Source organism: Coturnix japonica, chromosome 7, assembly GCF_054131305.1.
Source record: "Coturnix japonica strain WE chromosome 7, WE-NBRP24, whole genome shotgun sequence".
Taxonomy (NCBI): Eukaryota; Metazoa; Chordata; class Aves; order Galliformes; family Phasianidae; genus Coturnix; species Coturnix japonica.
Genome location: NC_140669.1, coordinates 18,132,997 through 18,153,439, shown reverse-complemented (window position 1 = coordinate 18,153,439; position 20,443 = coordinate 18,132,997). Strand labels below are relative to the sequence as shown.

General features: G+C 38.1%; 2 long non-coding RNA genes across 2 annotated transcripts; one reads left to right on the top strand and one right to left on the bottom strand.

Annotated features, from left to right (window-relative positions):
- Positions 1-2,130: 2,130 nt before the first annotated feature.
- Positions 2,131-16,085, bottom strand: LOC107316722 (uncharacterized). Its single transcript, XR_014947980.1, has 4 exons — positions 15,961-16,085; positions 11,503-11,562; positions 6,700-6,773; positions 2,131-5,784 (listed from the first exon to the last, which is right to left on the bottom strand). It is a non-coding gene; the product is annotated as an uncharacterized LOC107316722 (long non-coding RNA).
- On the top strand, positions 10,794-15,752 carry LOC107316723 (uncharacterized). Its single transcript, XR_004308005.2, has 3 exons — positions 10,794-10,877; positions 12,254-12,384; positions 15,588-15,752. It is a non-coding gene; the product is annotated as an uncharacterized LOC107316723 (long non-coding RNA).
- Positions 16,086-20,443: the final 4,358 nt, after the last annotated feature.

The window sequence follows — 20,443 nt, the reverse complement described above, 5'->3', positions numbered from 1 at the left end:
CACTATGGATTAGAAAGATATGTGTTCACTTACAGCTGTCACATGAAAGACAGTTTGTCAAATATACTGTAGTCCAAGACTTCATTAGGCTAAGTGATACAGACTATTCTGTCCAGCTGTCTTCCGCTGTTTATTATTTTAAGCTCACTTTATCAGTACAAAAATTACCCCGAAAAAGCCTCTTATTGATCCTTCTGAGTTGTATGCATTTCTCTTGTATTTCACAGACAGAATAATCAAGCTGGAGTAAAGCCTGTTTTGTGAAATGAGTAGGAATATGCATCATTTATTCATGAGTATGCATGAAAGTCTGAGCCCAGCCTTGCAGTGTGCATAAAGTCATTCCGTTTTGCTAAAATAGAGGAGATTCAAAGGTGAAATCTGTGACCAAATAGTATCTTGTCTCTTTCAGGCTTATCTTTGAAGAGTTCAGGTGCATAGCAAATGTCATTGTAAAATACACATGCTGAACTGCACTACCCTGTTCTGGTATCAAAAAAGCTGCATGAATTAATTGCATCAAAGACATAATGTGGGTTCACAGTCTGTGATGGCAATGGAAGAGGCCAACAGTTAAGTTATAAAGATTGTTGTCCTGTATATACTGCTCATGAAATAGACACTGAAAAATATTCACATGGTTACATCTTTCCTATTGGAGGGTTTCTTATTTAGAAACAAACGACAGAAAAAACAAAAATTGAAGGTGTTTCTGATGTTTCTTTGTGACTTCTAGAATATTTTTTGTGACAGAGGTGGTTTCATATACACCTTAGCCTACCCTGACAGTGACCTGCCTTCCTAGGCCAAAATCCCTTTGACCACCTACTTGTTTAAATTGATCATGTGATTCTTTGTCCTCACAGGCAGGAATACTTTTCTCAGTTTCTCAGCAAAATCTTCATGACTTCAGTCTGAAATGATTATTTCTTGTTCTGCTTGTGATGGACATGGAAAAAACAGACCCCTAGCCTAACCACAGCATCTCCCTGTGTAAGTGCAGGTTTCATCATAGTATCATCTCTTTTCTGAGCAGTGTTTTCATTTTTTCCCATTGATCAAGTTTTTTAAATTGCTCTAAGTTTTTGTTGCACTCTTATGGAGTTCAGTAGAAAAGAAGTAGTCAATACAGCTTTTGAAGAGTGAAGCCAAGAACTGGCCATCAGTTTTCTTGCTGAGATTTTCTAAGTATTACATGGATGACCTCTGGTGCCCTGCTCAGATCCTGCTGCTAAGACATTCCAGAACGATTGCCTTTTGTTTTTCCTGTTATGGCCCCTTCTTTACCTTTGGCATTCTCCACCTGACTCTGGTATGCACTGCTACTGTCTGTCCAGGTATTCTTTATTTTGTATTTGCAAATTTGACACTTGCTACCTAAGTTTAGGATTTAGTCTTGATACTACAGTCTTCTTCTACAAACTTCTTGCACAGTGTGAGGCACAACCCTCTGGCTAAGGGTATGTATTTGGTTCTTTGAATTGCAGTGAAGTACCATCATCAATTCAGTAAAATGCTCTTTTTATTAATCTTCAGTGAAGTTCTATATATTATCTCTACTTCTGGGGAGAAGGTGGGTAAACCACTTTGATTTTAGAATTTAAAAATTGTTCCTTTTCTTTCTTCTTCTTCTTCTTCTTTTTTTTTTTTTTTTCCTTTGCAGTGAGCACTTTATTCTGATGGTCTTTAATTGTCAAAACTTTGCTGAAAACATCAAGAGTTATATGAAGACACACTTGACCTGAAGTGAAGTATCAGGAGTTTTTAAACATTTAACTTATAGTGTATATTAGTATGAAACTAAGTTGAGCAGAACCCATTAATGTCACAGTGATCGGTTACCAATGGAAATAAATAATTCATGATGAAGGGAATTAGTCTAATTAGCAGGCAGTTTGAGTCCTTTGATAAAACCCAGCTCTAATTCCGTGAAGGGCAGGAAGTGCTGTCATCAGTCAGCCCTGAAAAGATTAGCATCTATTATGAATGAGGTTAGACACCCTAGTGAAGTCATGTGTGTCCTGGAGACAAACTTAATATGTTCCAGAATGGGACACAGTTTGTCTCACCAACACATCATGATTCCTACTGGGCTATTGTATGTAATAACAAGCAAAGATCAGTGCTCCTTCTTATCATTCTCCCCCTGTCCATCATTCTGACAACTGTGCAAATACATTTTCCATGCAAAGCAGGGAATGTGCCCTGAATACATGTAAAATTGCATGAGATGTCAAAGAAAATGTGTTGCCTTTTCTCAACAACGTAAAACCAAACCAACCAAAATACCAGTGAACTAAAGAATGCTTAAAATGCTTCTGGCAAATACGTGGGGTGTACTGGGAGGTGTATCAGTACATAAGTGTATTGATTCCATTTGGAAATACTATTGCCATCTGTCACGAGATGCACTGATAAAGCTGTAGCTTTGCTGTGCATGATAGCAGGGCTTCAAAATAAGTGGTGATGCTATAGGTTTATAGTATTGGATGGATATGTAAAAGTAAAGTAACAACCTGGAAAAATACCTAGAATTCTGGAGCTGAGGTCTAAGAAAAGGAAAAAGATCTTTGTGTTATGCATTTTCATTTAGAGGAGACTATCTGTGAGCTGTGCAAGCTCCACAGTTTTGTACTATATGCTGACGCAACATCAGCTGTGTTTCCATTTTCGCTTATGAGCCTTTTGAAATTATATGTTTCCGTTTTGCAATTTGATGCAATAATGAAGAAACTCCACATTTGTACGTTATTGTATTGCCTGTTTTTATTGTAGGAAATTAATTGCTCCTTTTATTTATGTTATTAAGGGGGGTGAAAACAATTTTGCAGTATTTTATCATTTGCTGTAATAATTATCATACTAGTAATACAACGGAAGCATTAGAAAGGGAGTATATTATGTTCAAATGTCTGAACAGCACTTAATATGCTATCCCTTGTGGCCGGGGAATGCTGGTATTCAAAAGTACACTGAGAAAGGTAACAATAAGCTACTGATAATATCCCTAATGAGCTGAAGTTGATTTATAATTTAGAAATGAGAAGGAAAAGAATCAGTATAGTCAATGCAAGAAATGATTTTTTTTAGAAACAGGATAATATAATAACTCAGCTGTCGAAATACTAAATGCCAATGGAGCACTGATATTCCAGAGAACATCAGAATCAAGTGCGATACTAACATCAAGTAGAGTTGTGGGTTAGGTTAAAAAAAAAAAAAAAGTGACCTTCTCTGAAGGGTTTATTGCTCTGAGCTCCTAAATGAGATAACATATACAGGGTAGTATGTCTTGATTTGTTCATTTTTGTCTGGAACTTGCAAGCTAGTAAATTAGACACAATTCAGTTGATTGACTATTTTTCAATTTAATCATATCATGTCTTATTCTGTGGGCCTCTTTAAGATGACCTGTGGTGTGGATGTGCCTTAGGTTCATTTCATTTCATTAGATTGGATTAGATTGGGTCTGACTTTTCAGAGGTTGGTGTTGTGGTTTTCTTTTCTTTCTTTCTTTTTTTTTTTTTCTTTTTCTTTTTTTTTTTTGTCCAGATTATGCAGATTATTTTTTTCAGAATTATATGAAGTGCAAGGGCAGGGTCAAAGGCTGGGTGCATCCAGCTTTGTGCTGTGCTTTCAGGTTCCCACTAGACACTGCTTGACAGGAGTTGGTACATCAGAGACCATCCCAGCCCTTTCAGTCAGCAGCTACAAATAGTTATACATCTTAGTTGTTTTCCTACTGAATGAAGATACTGCAGGGGAACTGTTAAGATCACGGCTTGAACTGGTGACAGCACAGAAGGGGTGTGCTCAGCCTAGGGAGCACAGGCAAATTGTTTGCTCCCATGCTCTCCAGATAACCAGAAGAGGTGGACCCAGGATAGAGCTACCCTTGGCTCATGAAAGGGCCAGTCACTGAAGGCAGAGTATCTCTCAGACTTAGGGTGTTTCCTGAGAAGGTGTGCTATGTAACTAGAGATCCCCTTCACCATTTGGGCGGGTTCAACTCTTTTTTCTGTATATGACTGTGACCCTATATGTGAGTAGTTTTCCTAGGATCACTGGGAACCTCTCAGAAACAATTTTGCTTCCTGGTAAGCAGAACATATACATACTGCAAGTGTACCCAGAATTTAAGTTCTTTATCTGCTGATTTTCCCTGAATTATGTTTTTAAACAGTACACTACTATTATTGTCTGTTTTCTTTTGCTTTTACTACCAGGGAGGGTAACACAGGGAAATAGCTAATGCCACAGTATGTCTGACTCTCTATAAGAGTCCAAGTTGCGTAATTTGGATTATGAAAAATCCAAGTTCTTTTCCACTGGGACAGATAGAGTTGCTTTATCAGTATGAGGAACAGAGGAGGTCACCATCGTTCCCATGCCATGTGACAAAGTTAGCTTCACATGTTCCCAGTTAGCTATACTGCTGAGGAGCTGCTCTTTCTCCTTGTACTAAAAAAAGTGAGTTCTGCAGGACTTGGATATTCTAAGAACAGGCAAACTGGGGAAAGAAGCTCCTTCCACCAAGATACTCCTTATCTCAGCAGCTTTCTCAACTGAGGCACCTTTGTGGGATGTCATCCTTCAATCAATTCTTCTCCATCCTGCTATTTTGTAATGGCTGCATGTGACATCCCATATCTCTGTTGTCCTTAATCCTCATTTATACCCTTCTACAACACCAATATGGTGAGATATTGCAGTGGAGGGCTCATCAACTGTATTCACAACTAAATCTGTAACACACTGAACCATTTTCAAGGCTTACAAAAGCAATGTTAAGTCCCTGTGTTAGTCCATTCTGTCCTATCTACATGTTTTATTCAGGACCTCTTGTCACGCTTATCATTGTAAACTGTCTCTTTTGTTTAGATCTTCCTGTAAATAACACAGAGCTAAAACTGTTCTAATGAGTGTTACATGGCGGTGAAGTGCCTGTTCTCAGCTGTCTTTGATTCACAGTCCTTCTAATGTGCAATACTATCTAAATCAACTGCTGCCCACTGTCTCCATTTCAGATCAGCTTGTGTTCTCAGATATTACTTGCTTCTATTGGACAGAAATGCGTAGAAGAAAGATGTGTTTCCCAAATTTCCCAATTCGCCATAAAATTAGTGTTTTTTTCTGCAAGTAAATTCAGGCACTATAACTCAAGAATCCAGCTGCTACAGGGCAATGAATTGTAGCAGAGAGGAGAAAATGCACTTATTGAAGTAACATCATCTTATGCCTTAGCTTTTGCATGTTTGTCTGCATCGAAACAAGTTTACTTCGTGTACATGGGGTAAAAGGATGGGGAGGGACTGAATTAAAGTTACAATAACTATTGTCAGAAAGTTGTTCAATTCTAGAAAAACTGATGGAAGTGTAAAAGCATAGCAGCATGACAGGTGGGAGAAGGGAGGCTAGTATTACAAGGATATAGAGAAAACAGTAGAATGTGAAGCTGGTAGCATACTCTGGAAGAGCTATCCTGAGCCCCATTAAAAAGAAGCTGGAATATGAGATGATCAAAACAGTGGTGAGGCAGCCAAGTCTTTGAAACAGTACTATGAAATAATGTTTCTGGCATTAGAGGCGAGTGAGCTTTTTGCTGCCTTAGTTCTAACTAGTTGTAGCTCTTATCATACTCCACCTGTCATCACTGAGTTTGCAGGTGGAAAATGCACCTCATGCTATCTCTGGAGAGAATGTTCTGAGGGTATTTCTTGTCCTTTGAACAGAATGGAAGGTTTCTTTAAGCACAGGCACTCTATATGTTGCACTCCTTATGATCTGAGGAAGAAAGAGATTCACATTAGTTTAAACAAACCAAGACGGTCCCTGTGGCAAGTCTGCAGTTCTGGTCAATGGGAAGCTTTTGGTCATTCAATGACACGAAATATAGTGTAAATAGCTGCAGTAAATTTAGCTCTTAAGAATTCTTTAATTACACCAGATATTATATTTATTTGCTGATGATTGTCTCCATTTCTAATCTTCTTTTTCCAGCTCCAGCTGTTTCCCCACCAGTGCTTCAGGTCCTCTTCTGTACTGATGCTTTTCTTCAGACTCACAGCATCGTCTGCAGCCTGCTGAGAGTTCCTCTGAAAGAAGCAGCAGTGAGAACTCACATGCTCTTTCAGTTACTACACTGCTACTCAGGTACTTGTCTGACTTTTTTTTCCATAAGGAAATTGGGAGGGGGTGCGTGTGTCTGTCAATTGAACTCAGATACCACCTGACTCAAACATAACACATACAATCTCTCTGTTGCACAACACATTTCTGCTTTTTTGACAAAAGCGGCTGTTAAAGTGTTTGTCTCCAAACTGAGTAACACTTTGACCTTCTCTTGCAATATCATCTATATGAATGTAAATTGTATTTTATCAGCGCACCAAAAATTCAAAGCTAACAAACCTTCCCTGAGCAGTGTACTGTAACTTCTGTTCCATAATTAAACCTGTATCCCACTCCTGGACAGGTTCACTCAGTTTTGCTTTCCTTTGAGTAATACACCTTCAGACCAGTACCTTGTTTTGATCTATTACAATGATAGACTGAAGAGTTCATGTAATACATCATCATAGTCAGCTGTTGCTGGACGCCAAGGATTGAGAGACTGAGCCAGCTGTTTTTTGATGTATTCTGGTAATGCATCACTGGACTATGGAAACTGATAATGTATTACTTCAAAATGACACTTACCAGAAAAGAAGGAGTCCAGAGGTGCAGATTCTGTATAATGAGGCATTCAAAGTACTACACAGGGCTGCAAACTCCTGGAACAAGATGTTGGTAATAAATCAGCTTACTGCAGTATTACATTAACAGTGTGCCTAGATGGGTACCCAGACACTGTTGTGCGTAATCTGATTTCCTGTGCCTCTTTGAGATTCTGCTTTTGTGCAGATCAAAGATAACACCAGCAGCAGTTTTGCTCTCTCTTACAACGAAACAGTTCACAAAGCAAGCAACCCAGGACAAGGGATAGAGCTGATATATTGTCTCAAGAGATTCAAAGAGCTGGGATTCCTCCTCAGTTTGGAGCACTGTTAGAGCCACTTGGATGCTGCTGTTTCAGTGGACTGAGCCCATCTCTTGACAGTGCTCTTTCCCTTTGCCCTTGATGGTACTATTGTGCCCCATGGGTGCAAAATGGGCTGGTCAAGTGCATTGCAGTTGTGATTAACTTTTCTTGTCGATTGACTGAAGGGGAGGAAGTCTCCTTTGGCTAACTCTTCATCCTCTCTCTGTTCCTCCTTCCTCTGCCATGCACAGGATCAGGGCAAACAATAACTTGTCCACTGTTTTGAACGTAAATTAAAAAGAGAATTATTGGAACAGGTAGCAATTTTAAACATTTGCTTGCCGGACTGCCTCCTTGATAAAGCAGGCTTGTGTGTGAGTAAAAGTAACATTTCCCATGAATTTGCTTTTAGCCTCAGGACCATCAACCACTTCACTGCCTTGGCATGTATGACTGTTGATGGAGTAAGCATCACATACTGGCAGAATGAAATCACTACAGTCACACGACACCCAAGCTCTATCTGAAACAAATCACAATCTATCAAACTATGCTTGGGAGGAATACAAGAGATGCAAAAGAAGAAAGCTGAAAAAGGATGTGTTGTTTTTTTTTTAAAGCTGTTAACTACATCTCTTCTGGTAGTTCTTCCAAACACTTCTGTTTGTAGAGTTCTTTGTTTGTTTGTTTGTTTTATAGAGTATGCCATAAAGTTGCATGTGTAAAGCTCATTATGTCACTGGCAAAGCCCCAAAGTTAAACTCTCAAACCCTCAAACTCTATTCTTTAGCTTTGGGAGGCTTATGCTGCAGACAATAGCATATTTCCCTATGAATAAGTGTGCCTTTCTTTCTGTAGTCAGACAATATAAATCATGGTACTGCAAGACATTAAATGTGGTTTTGTGGCGTATGATTCTGAGTCAAAAACATTCCAACGTTGTATGCACAATGATCTATATGAATACTACTCATGCTGCTGGCTCAAAATTAATACAAGATTTTTGAAGAGTAGCTTTTCCTAGCAGACTTCATATTGGGTTGGGTAGTTTCACAGCTTATCCTTTCACAGATTCCATAAGCCTAGTGTAAATATAGAGTCAAGTACTATGACTTTGCCAGCATGACTGCGTGCTCAGATCTCATCTATTGCCAATGCCATCACTTGTTCTCTTCATCTTCAGTATTCCAAGGAACTGGGTATTATCAACTCCTGCCTTTCACATTAAAGCTGAAGCTTAGCACTTTGCAAGGGCAAGTTCCACTGAATCACATCTGAAATTTATTTCCTGCAGTTGATTGTGGGTATAAAATTCCAAGTGCAAATGATCTTAATAACCCACCAAGGATTTCTGCATTATAAAAAAAGAAACAAGAATTTTCTGTGCTTATTTTCTCAGACCACCTCATTTCATCCCCAAGATTATATACCTGATTGGCAATCAACCTTGAAATATCACAGAAACATTTTACTCAGCTTTGGCAGTTCATCTTTCATTTCACGTTAATTTTTGAGATATTTTTGTTTTTTCTTAAGAACTTCTTGCTACAGGATACGTAGGGCAGAAGATAACATGTTGAGAGTTATGCTTGCACGCAACCAGTGAAGAATGTCTGGTGTACATTCCCCATTACACCTTCTTTTTAACAGTTAAATGATAACTACTGATATCTCCTTGAATGAAACTTCATTGAAATTATAGTTCTGAACATGCAGTCAGCTCATTTATGGCTTAACAAGTGTTGCCATGAGCCAACTGACACGCAATCATTTTTGTTAAATTCAGCTTTCCTCCTACTGTTAGACACTGAGATATGACTTTCTCTTTTAAGTTTTGGCACACAACAAGCATCTCATCTCTGCTTTGTGCGTGGAAAATCACAAAATTTGTGCTCAGCTCTCATTATAAACTTGGAAAATAAGTTTCTTATCCACGTAATTGCATAGTATTATTACAGTGATCATTATTGCACTGATAATAATGCTTTATTTCAGCTGACAATACATTAGCTCCATGTGGAGATAAACTGTAAGGCCAATGGATCTATCTTGATAACAATATAGAATTTGTTATGGAATGATGATTGTAATTTTTCCTTGCACGCACAAAGAAATCTCCCATTGATTTTTTTGTCTTTTATATGTCTGCTAGTAAGATTTTTCTCTGCATGTGTGTATATATATATGTATGTATGTATGTTTATATGTAACCAGACTGAATCCTTACTTAGTTCAATGTCATCATTATTATGCTATTGTCAAGAAGTAGAGAAAGCATTCATAGCACTGTGGGTAGAACTCCTGACTTTGAAAATGCCTCTTAAAAATGTCAAACTTCAAGAGAGATAAGTAATAAAACCAAGTCTGTATCTACTAGTATTTTATGGGGTAGATTCAGAAATGAGAGCAGGAAGTCATTACCTAACTACTATTTCTTATATGTAGCAACCCAAAAGAGATGAGTCTACATCCATGAGAGGACTCTGTGTCCATGATCTTCCACCATTAAAACAGAATATTTGCTACTGGTAATACAAATTTTGGCCACTGCAATTTCAGCCTCTAGTTATAATCTGGGGATGTATCAAGTTTATCTTGGAGATTTACTCTCAATCTGAAAAGTATCTCAGTACATCTGTGCAAGAGAAGGATCTTCCACAGTGATTATGATTTTGTAGGAAGGCAAACATATAGAATTGAACTGTTACAAGTCTTCAGCTAAATAAGAACTTTGGATCAGACTGTAAATCTTAGCACTTACTAGCTTACCCAAGCTGTTTTAAGTAAAAACTGTTAGAAATCTGTTATGTTTTGTTTAGTTCATCTGCTTCATTTCTCCCCAATGGTTCTCATAGTAAATGTTTATTCCTGTATTGTTTTCTTCATTTGTTATTTGACCATATATTGTTTAAAAAATTAAATAATACAAGTTTAGAACACTATAAAATACTTTAGACATTCTGAAAATTGTCATGAACATTTATTTGCTAAGGAGTATGTTTGACACCACAAGAGTAACATTAATATGCAAATCAGTGGACTATAAAATTTGTTTTGGTGCCTCAAGGGCAGTATTTTTATAAATACAGGAGCACAATTATGCATTCTCCAGAGGACTAAAAATAATTATACAAATTTACAACAAAGCCCAAGGCTGTGTCTCTTCTTAACTGTTTTTAATATCATTTAAATCTTGTTAAAACTTAATTACCAATTCTCTTCTGTAATAATTTAGGTGGAAGATCTGAGGACTAAGTTTGCTGTTTGAAAGAGAGAACTTCACCTGAAAACAAAGACACCAAGGCACGGACTGACAAAATAGGATAGTGCGTTGAAATACTTCGTAATCTACATATGTCTATTAGCACCCACATACTGTGAAACTGAGCTGATGTCTCTTACAATGGTAATATCAGTCTACCAGCATACATATATACCTAAATATAATATTAATATATACATATTTATGTATTTGTGGTAATATATTCATTCATACTGGTATTGTTCAAGTTCAATCCTCCTGGAAGGGGGACTCAAGGGACAAATGCTTTCATTCTCAAACTCTGTTGCCCAGCTGTTCACTGTCTGGGAAGTGATGATGGCTCAGCTCAGCAGTAAAAGTGAGCGGCTCTGAGTTCAAAGCTGTCTGTGGCTACAAGGTTTGTACAGTGTTTCAGATGGGTAGATCCCATGATTTTCTGCTGTTTGAATGCCTGTGAATCCACGTTTATTTTTAAGTTACCAAAAAAGATAATCTCTTTCTACTGCTAGAAACAGATACAATGGCAACTCTACTTCTATGACAGAGGCTCGAGGTCAGGGGGAGCCTTGGATTTTATCCCCAGTAAAGCACCAGGTGAGCAATGTAAATAAAGCAAACATTGCATGGTGAAAGCCTATTTATTTGGACTGACTTAATGAAGATTCGCTACCCATTACTATTATATGTATTTGTCCAAAGACCCCGGCATTGTCTTCTCCTCCTTCATTAAGAGTAAAGCATAGAGTAGAGCTTATTATCGCTTCTCTGCAGTGAGGTGCCACCTTTCTACCCCTCCTCTTGATTTTGCCTGAGCTACCAAGATGAGGAAAATGGTTGCTTACTGACTTCCTTCATCACTGATACAGATCCCATCAACATGGAGATTGCTGTCTCAGGTCTTGTCTTTGTGTCATGTTTGCCAGCTAGTGTTTAGTAACAAGTGTCACTGTCTGCTCCTCTGCTTTGAACCCTGAACATTTCTGTTAGCCTTCACATCTGACTGAAAGCAGCTTTGCATTGATTTAATTCAACCCTTTTTAGTATGACCATTCTCACAATGAGGGATGTGCATCCAACTTCCAGCTACTGCACAATTGCCACTGGGCATAAATCCAAGTGATTTGGCACAGTATCTGGTTGAGAACCAATTCTGCTTCATTCTGTCCAGCGTATGCATTCCATTTGATTGAAATACCAGACATTTGTTAGAATTACTTACTGATGCTGGTGACAGCCATCCTCATAGCACTTCTCTGCTTTCAGATTGAGTATTCATTGACTGTTAATGGAAATAAGAGATGCAAAATATTAAAGAATGCAATATGTTACGGATTTCACGTGCTTGCCTGATTGAATTAACAAATAGCCTGTTCATTTGCAAATATACAAATTCATCATATTTGTGACTGACGCTTTGTATGCCTCAATTTTTTTCTGGAGTGATAACACTTAAATTTCAGGATGTCAAAATTACATTTCTATTTAACTGCATAGACTACTCAGAAACCTTGCAGCTTTCATGTAGGAATGGTATCCTTCAGAGCTAGAAGTCTGGAATATATAATAAGCTTATTTAATTCGTAAAACCCTGAAATTTAAATCAAGTGTTAAATAAGCTGTCATTTGCACCTGTGCAATTGAATTTGAAGTTGAGGGATTTCTTGAGCTGGACTAGGTTGTAAGCAAGTAGATTGGTTTCATTGGGCTGTAAATACATTTACTCCCAGTCATAGTTTGCCATGCAGCATGACCGCACTGGGAGCACAAATGGAACTGTGACATTTCCCAGGGTCTTTGATTATCAAGCAGAAGCAGCTGAACAGCAGCAAGAATCTTTGGATGACCTTGCCAAAGCCAACTCTGTTCTTAATATTTTTTTAATTATTATTAGTTTTTTTTCCCCATAGCTTGTAAGTTTTGGATCTGTACTTCTTACAACCGAGCTTTGTTATCTCCTTGGCGGGTTTTAGGTAAACCTGACAGAACTGTTATAGCTCAAGCTATAACAAATGGAACATAGCACCACAAGGCCTCATGTCTCCCAGGGGGAATAGCCCAGAGGACCGAGGCTGGAAAGCTACAAAGATGTACCTAAAAAAAGGTAATTGATTTAGTGGTGTGTGCACGTGTAAGAAATATGATTTATTTGAGCAATTCAGCTAAATGAGATTTTATTGCTAGGCATAGGTTTTCTAGTGATATTTCGGGAAAATATCAAAGATCACAGAAATGGCAGGAGCTTGTGAAATTCCAGAAGTGTTCCCAAGTTAATTGCACGCCCCTTTGCCATTTTATTACAGCAAAATGCAGCGTATTTAAACATTGCCAAAGCGTGCACTTCTTAAATGTCAGTATATTTTTACATACAAACATAAAGGCTCCAAGGAGTATGTCAAAAACCCAGATTACCCGTATGAGTGCCACAGAAGATTTTTCTCCCAAGATGCCTCAGAAATTTCAGTCTGATATGTACTATTAATGTAGTGCAGCTCTTGAGGGCTGTCATTATCAGACCCATTTGGACAAGATGACATCAGGCAGCCCCAGGCAGACAGGCAGAGGATGAAGCACTAACACTTGCCCAGCAGCACACCCTGTTCTTGGTGTGCCTTGGAGGCTGCCATTCCCAATAATGCCCATGTATGAAAGGAGAAAAAAAGCTCCTGTTTGTTCTGCTTGAGGCTTGGGAAATATTAACTTTCAGCATTCTGCCGAGCAGCAGGTTACAGCAGTGCTGACATCCCGAAGAGGTAGCAGGAGGTTTGAAGTGTGCCTCTTTACACTGCCCTGTCTCTTCTGTGCTGAAATCCCCCATTGCATATCCTGTCCATTTGTCACCAAGAAATAAGATACAGTGACCAAGAGAAAGCTGCTTCAAGGGAAGGATTAATTTCATACCACATGAGAAAGACAGCTATTGATACTGTGTGAGGGAAACACTTATCATGCTGATGAATTTTGTGTAGTTGATAGTGGCAGGCACCAAAGGTTTCACTTCAGACTTTCAGCCTTTGCAACTCCTGAAAGCTCTGAGGCCCAATTAAGCACCAGCAATTGTTTTTAATTGCCTTACTTCGTGGGATAGCATGAGTAGATTGAATCCTACTCACTATATAAGGTCCTAGTCCTGAGTCAATCTGTAGCAACTATTATGAGATACAAAACAGAGTAACATCCCTTTCAATAGCTGTTATCAGCAAAGAGAAAAATCTTGTTTTACTAATTGTATCTTTTAAGTACCTGTATAAAATTTCCTAGAAGATAAAGAGTTTTCTTTATGCTGCACATCCCTGAAGGCCAACATTTTCAGTTTTCATGGGAGGAAAAATGCTGTTGGTTTCTTTACTGATTGCCAGCACCAGTGTCACTGCACAACCCCTGCAGACAGGTTGGGCTGAGAGCAAGACTAGATGACACACTGGATGCTTTCAGGTGGCTGAACAAACAGCTGTTGTGAGTGGTGTCAGACCCCAGCAGCAATACTGCAATCACAGCATAGCAGACTAACAGTGTCAGGGCTGTGTTCTTGCCCCTGGTTTCTGCTCTCTTCTTCAGTTATGTACTGTCTAGTCCTGGTTATCTAAGGGTAAATAGCTGGAAAGTCCAAATAAAAAGAGTTCAAAATACTTGTTAGGGGAAAGACAGACTTCCTGTTGTATTCTACTGCAGAATGTAGTGCTGAGTTGGGAAGAACCAGTTCTGCCTCTCTTTGCTTTGGGGAGCTTGTCAAGTACAGAGCAATTATTAAAATATGGCTGATAATTCAGATGCAAAAAAAATACTGATACTGCACACTTCCCAGATAGCTCCAGTTCCCTTGATTCAAAGGAAAATCAGTCTTGTAATATTGGTCATTACTAGCTGAAACTTAGAGAACACATGCTCAGATTTTGGTCTCTCCAGATGTCAGTTATGTCACTCTCTGCATCTTGGTGAATATAAACCCACTCTACCAGTGAAAATGGTTACTGGAAATTTTGGTGGCAATACAAATTCACATCACACTGATATTGAATGTCAAATAAGTGGCCCTCACATCTCACAATTTTTCCCTCTTTTTCTTAAACAAAACTGCTGAAATCTATAAAGAGAGATGGTTTTTTCAGCTCTCTGTCTTACATAATGCTCTAAGACAAGGTCTCTGTAGGGCTGCACACATCCTTCTGCAGGAATCCCACATGGGAATCCAAAGAACATCAGGAAATCTTGTATGAAGATCATATCTTGATTACTGCACATGCAGAGTTTAGTTTATCCTGACTTATTAATCATTAACAGTTTTGTGGTTGGTTATATCATTAGGATTATTCATGCCATGACTTGGAAGACCCAATTTGATCTACTGATCAATGAACAGAATAAGACAAATAAAATTGTTTGTTAAAATTCAGCTATGATTGAACCGCAGCAGTTAATGCCTCATTTAGATTAAACATTTAAAAGTTGCATTTCTGCAAAGTAATGAATCTAAAATTTTTGTGACTTGGGTTTCTTACTGATCTGTTTCAGAAAAACAACAGTTCCTGGTGAATAAGAGAAGTATTACTGCATGTTTCAAGTGGAGTTTGTGTTAGTAAATCAGTCATTAGTCAAATTAAATAATACTCATCTCCCAGAGATGAATTGTTCCCTATATCCTGGAATAAGCCAGAATATCCCCTGAATCACAGACATTTAAAACTGTGATTGCAAAATACATTATTGAGATGTACCATATTTGCATAGTTTGCATGTACAATGAAAGCTTTGTGTTATTTTTCTTTATGAGGCTCTTGCTAGCAAATTGCTGGATTACCCAGGAGACTTACTGAGATCAGAGAATGAGCCTGCATAAAAAAGTCATGCCTAATACTAAAGATACTCAGCACTATAGGCTGTAAGAAGGGGGGGCAGTTTACTGCTAAAAACTCGTGTTCTCAATGAACTTCAGTAAAGGGAAGGCTCTGGGAGAATAACAGCTAAGCGACTGAAGAAATATTTAATTTAACATTCCAAATGGTTGGTTAAAGTGGATTTGAACCATCTTCTAGCACATGTAGCATTTTGTGCATTTCTGTTAAGTGCCCTTGAGTAGTTCTCTAAACTTTGTCCTTTAATCCTATTTGCTTTGTTTTTGTAGCTGTAATGTGGATAAAATACTGTCATCATGACCTCTCCAAATATTGGATACAGAGAAGCTGCTTTTCCACACTGACCTACAACTTATCAAGCTGTTTGTTTATTTTTTGTGGCATACATTGAAACAAGCTTCAAATTTTAATACATTATTAGTAATTTTTCATACACTTTTATCTTTTTCTTAAGGTATCCAGATTTCCCCAAATCCTACTAATTTGGATAAGGAACATATTTCTGCAGCTATTATTAGAACCGTAAAAGTGACCCAGAGTTCAGCTTTTTTCAGTTTGTGCAATCAAGATTTCAGCTATTGCTGGACACAGTGCTTGGGTTATTAACATCACTAGAGTTCAGCAGGTAAGAGTTAAAGTTGTATAAATTTCTTTAACTTGAAATTTTAAATTTCTGCTTCTTTCAGCTCTCCTTTTGTTAATGCGTAGAACACACTTTTTGCTTGTAACCAGAAAAAGTTACTAGAGAAAAATGTTATAAATGACATAACTTATGCTGTGAGAATGAGTTGTGTATCATGTCTATGCTCCATTTGAAGTGTACTCACCTTCCAGAAATAGCTCAGCAGAATGGTCTCAGTGCAGGGATCCAGAAGGACTGAATTTAATCCTGGTTCTTTCACTGGTCTGCAGCGTGACCTTCAGCAATCTTTGTGCCATTTTCCTGCTTGCTAAAATGAAAAAAATAATACTTACGGCCTTTGCAAAGCACTTTCAGAGTAGAGCATATGAATCGATAACATCTTCTTAAGCATGTGAAATAGCAGAGGAAACTCTTCCCACTTGCATTAGTGCACTTTCAGCATTCAGAAATGTGAAATTATAAAGATTACTATGTGAAAGAAAGATTATGAGAAGTGTTACCAGTTGGAATGTGAAGGAAAACAGTACTAAGTTGATGTACCACAATAAAGAATAAAATACGCATTTTCATTATAAGTAAGGTGGCTACCAGTGGAGTCATACCGTATTAGACTTGCCTGTGCTGGTGTGAAATAGCTTAAAACATATAATCAGTTTGAAACACCTACATTTGTTTTTCTAGACTTTCAGATTTCATGACAGTTTAGACAGAAAAGGAAACTTGAAGAATTCTGGCCACATGCACCTTGTTCTGTGCATGGGGGACCCCTTTTCTTCAAGATACTGCTGTAGCCTCCCTTCGTGCAAACCTACTCTGGGTCATCTTGTCTTATATTACAAGGATTGCAGCAAGCACAATTTTTGCCTTGTCTCCTGTGTTCCCGCTGACCTGCAGAGCTTTTCTGCCAGCAAGGTAAGTGTCTGAGTTGTGTATCTAACTTGGATGCTGAGTCTCAGGATTTTCTGAGTTACTGCACAGACTGGGCATCACTCACTCAGCAGCCTCAGTGAGGCCTGGCAGTAAATTAAAGTATTCTAAGCCTTGCCAGAGATCTGTGTGCCATGTGAGCCATGTCCTCATCTAATGGAAGCAGCTTCCAGGCCTGGGAGCCATACAGTGGTGAGCAAGGAAATGTCTCTTAGAAGAGGTCTAACCTTTCCACCCCAGGACTTGCCCTGTAGGGCTGCTATGGAAACTTAGGGCATGACTCTTCACCTGCCCATTGCAGCTCCTGTTGGTGTGAAGGCTGCAGCCCCATTAGCTCTGTGCTCACAGTTGCAGGAGGCAGCCCTGGACATTCACTCTCTGTGCCTGGCTCAACGGCCCATTGTCTTTTTGCTGGGGCAAAGGCTTTGGAAACATGGGAGAGAAAGGTTCCTAATGATACGGATAAGAACTGAAGACTAGGGAGCTTGCTTTGGTTTTCATTAAGAATGAATTAAAGTCTGTCTTGTAATAAGTGTTGGAGTCAGCCCATCGTGAAGATTGCTTGAATGTTCCACCCCTACCACATGGGCAAGAGTCAGTGGGTAGTGTGCACTGAGATCCAGCCCCACCCTTTCTATTCAGAAATTCCCCTTATTGTATATTTAAACTGCCTGAATGTCTCCCAAAATACTGTGTAGGTATCTAATAATATGGGCTACAAATATTGAGATTGCATTGGATTATACTGCTAGATTCTCTCAGAATAAACAAAAATTAAGATTGTAATGTTTATCCATTTTCCTTGATGTAAGCATAAAAGAAAATTTGCTGTTGGGTGTGGTACAATATTTATGATTAAATGCTTTATTCATACTTGTATGTCAATCTATTAGTATGCTGTTAATTCAAATGTTACTATAATGTATTTTATCACCATTAGCACATTTATCACAGGTAGATGTGAAACTTAGACAAAGGTGTACATTCTCATTAATGATGAAGACCCTATTCATCTTGCTAGAGTGTAATTAATGTTAGTTACAATACTTAATTTTTCACTGTTTGTCACGGTGCATATTTAGCATTTCTTCTGTCCTTTATCAATCTGCTCTCCTATCATATGAGAGCATCAAAAAGATATATGTATGTTTCTGTCCTGTTTTGTTGCCTAATTTTTATACTGTTATAAGAAATTGAACATTTTTATTCTTGCACTTTAGTCCACACAAATGGTTCAAAAGCAGACTGTATAGTGTTACTCTCTCTGTTGCACTCTGGGTTTGGTGTTTGTTTGTGCACATGTGTGTTAACAACATAGCAATCAGGCAAACAAGCAAAGCAAGGAACACAATGAAGGCACTAAAGATCACCATGCAGTACTGTGCTGCGTTTGCGTGAGGTTTAATAGCCACAATAGTTCCCCCAGATTTGCAGTTACAGTTTTTGTGCTTGTGGAGTAATGGATAGTACCTTCTACCAAGATGAGAGCACACTTGTAAAGTCAATATTTAGTTTAGAAAGAGATACATTAAAAAAAAAAAGTAAAAAAAAATCCAGCTTACCATTTCCAAAGGCTGGTAAAGTTTTAAGAAGGATCCTGGCTGTAAATAGAGGTGCTGCTGACTTGGCAACTGTCTCATAAATGAGTGTGAGAAGTCCACCCCTTCTGGTTGTTCAGGTGCATTTCTTGCACCTGTGCTCCCTGGGTTAGCCACACCTTCTCACCTGGTACTCAATCACAGGTTTGGGCCATGACCTAGCAGTACCCATGCATACTAATAGTAAATTTGTGTGAGCAATGCAGCTGTGAAAACTATGCAAGCAGGGTGTGTCTGACATGTATATGCTACTAGCAAAATGTGTGTTACAACAGTTTGTTGTTATATATTGCTTTGTGAATAATGTTGTTAGCAATTATAGTCAAACTACAACCACTTGTTCAGTGGTGCAAGAGTGGAAGTAATGGCTGATATGTGGAAAACACTCTGTGAAGAGTTAAGAGGAAGAACAATGAATACATCAATGGATTTTCTCCCCAGCACACCTGTAAATCCAGCTGTGCTGGAATCCCATAATTGTGTATGAGCCCTAGGAACAACACAATCACCTCAGCTCAACCCTGGCCACCAAACCGGTTTTATTTCTTGCTTATCCAAAATTCCCCTCAAGCTGAAACTGAAAGGGTCTTTCGGGGGAAAATAAATAAATAAATAAATAAATAATAATAAAAAATATATATATATATACACACACACACACACACATATATATATATTAGAACTGGATCACCAAGTGCTTCAGATCCAGCCTTCTGTGAATGAAGAATGAATTTGGAATCTCTTTTCTCAAAAATTTTAAATATCTCTCTGAGAGAGAACGCACACCTATTCCTATTCATTAGCCCCTTTTCTTAATTGGCAGACTTTACATTTCTAAGGTCTTTTGATAATAACTCAGGTTAAAGGAATTAGCCATTATTTTCTGCTAGGTTTCCTCTTATGTAGCCACTGTTTGAATTCTGGCACAGTCTACTCTTCATGCCAGACATTAAACTGACCGCTGCACATCTCTACAATACTTCACATCTCCATGTTAACGAAGTAGGTCTTAAACTTTCATTCAAGCCAACAAGGGCTCGCAGTTACTGCAGAAAACCTTGAAGATATAAGAAAAAATAGGTTATTTGTATGCCTTGAATTAATCATGATTTCCCTGTCACTCGCCATAAGTAAAGTGTAAGGCAAAACAAAACAGGGAGTTGGCATATTTTATTATCAAAAGTCAATCTGGACACAGTCACAGTAGGTGTGACTGTAGGTTAGTAGCAAACTAAGGATAAACATACCGAGCTAACTTTAAGTGTTTAAAACTAAATGATAGTTGGAGGAGCTCCACAATGGCTGAAGTACAAAAATAATTTGTAATGTGAACAGAATTGAGTAAATTTTTCCGTGGTACCAAAGCAATACTTGACAGTCAGTTTTATTTCTACAACTGTACTAAAATCTTTTCATTAAACAAAGAAACTCGTTCCTTTGAACTTGACCGACCAATTTTTCATAATATAGCAAAACTCCTGAAATAACAGACTCTGACATTCTCTTTCCTCTAGTCATCCCTAAGTAATTTAAATAGAGGGAACTGCTTAAGCAAAATTATTAAACATCAAACTTGAGTTTATGTCAATTTTAACTGATGGAGAACAAATAGAAAGAAATGGTGACATTGCCTTTGACCTTTACAGCATTACAAAGGTAATAATAAAAACAAGCTGTAAAACACACCAAAAAGGTGAGCATTTCACTTCATTTTGATTTGACCATTTTTCTTACAGAAGGAATTTATAAAAACACCCAGGAACAATGAACATTTGAACTTAAAATGGTCCGGGTTTATTTTTACTCCAAAAGAAGAAGTCTCAATAGAGCTATTGATTTTCTAGCATTCATCCAATATTGCACAGAAAATGGACCTGACCTTGCAATCCCTAACAGAGACAAGGAAACAGTCATTACATTCATGGGTTACAATTGATTTTAGTGGGATTACTTGCATAAGTAAGGGTTTTCAGGGTACGACCTGTTGTCCCATTAGCAGTAAGACCAGGTGTACATGGTTGTGGGTTCCTCTCAGTTCAGAAGGATGTGGTTTACCTTCCTGTTATATACTCTATGTTTTTATTCCTGCATATTTGTGCCATGTTGTTTTTGGTTTCTGGCTGACAGAGTCTCGTCATTTTG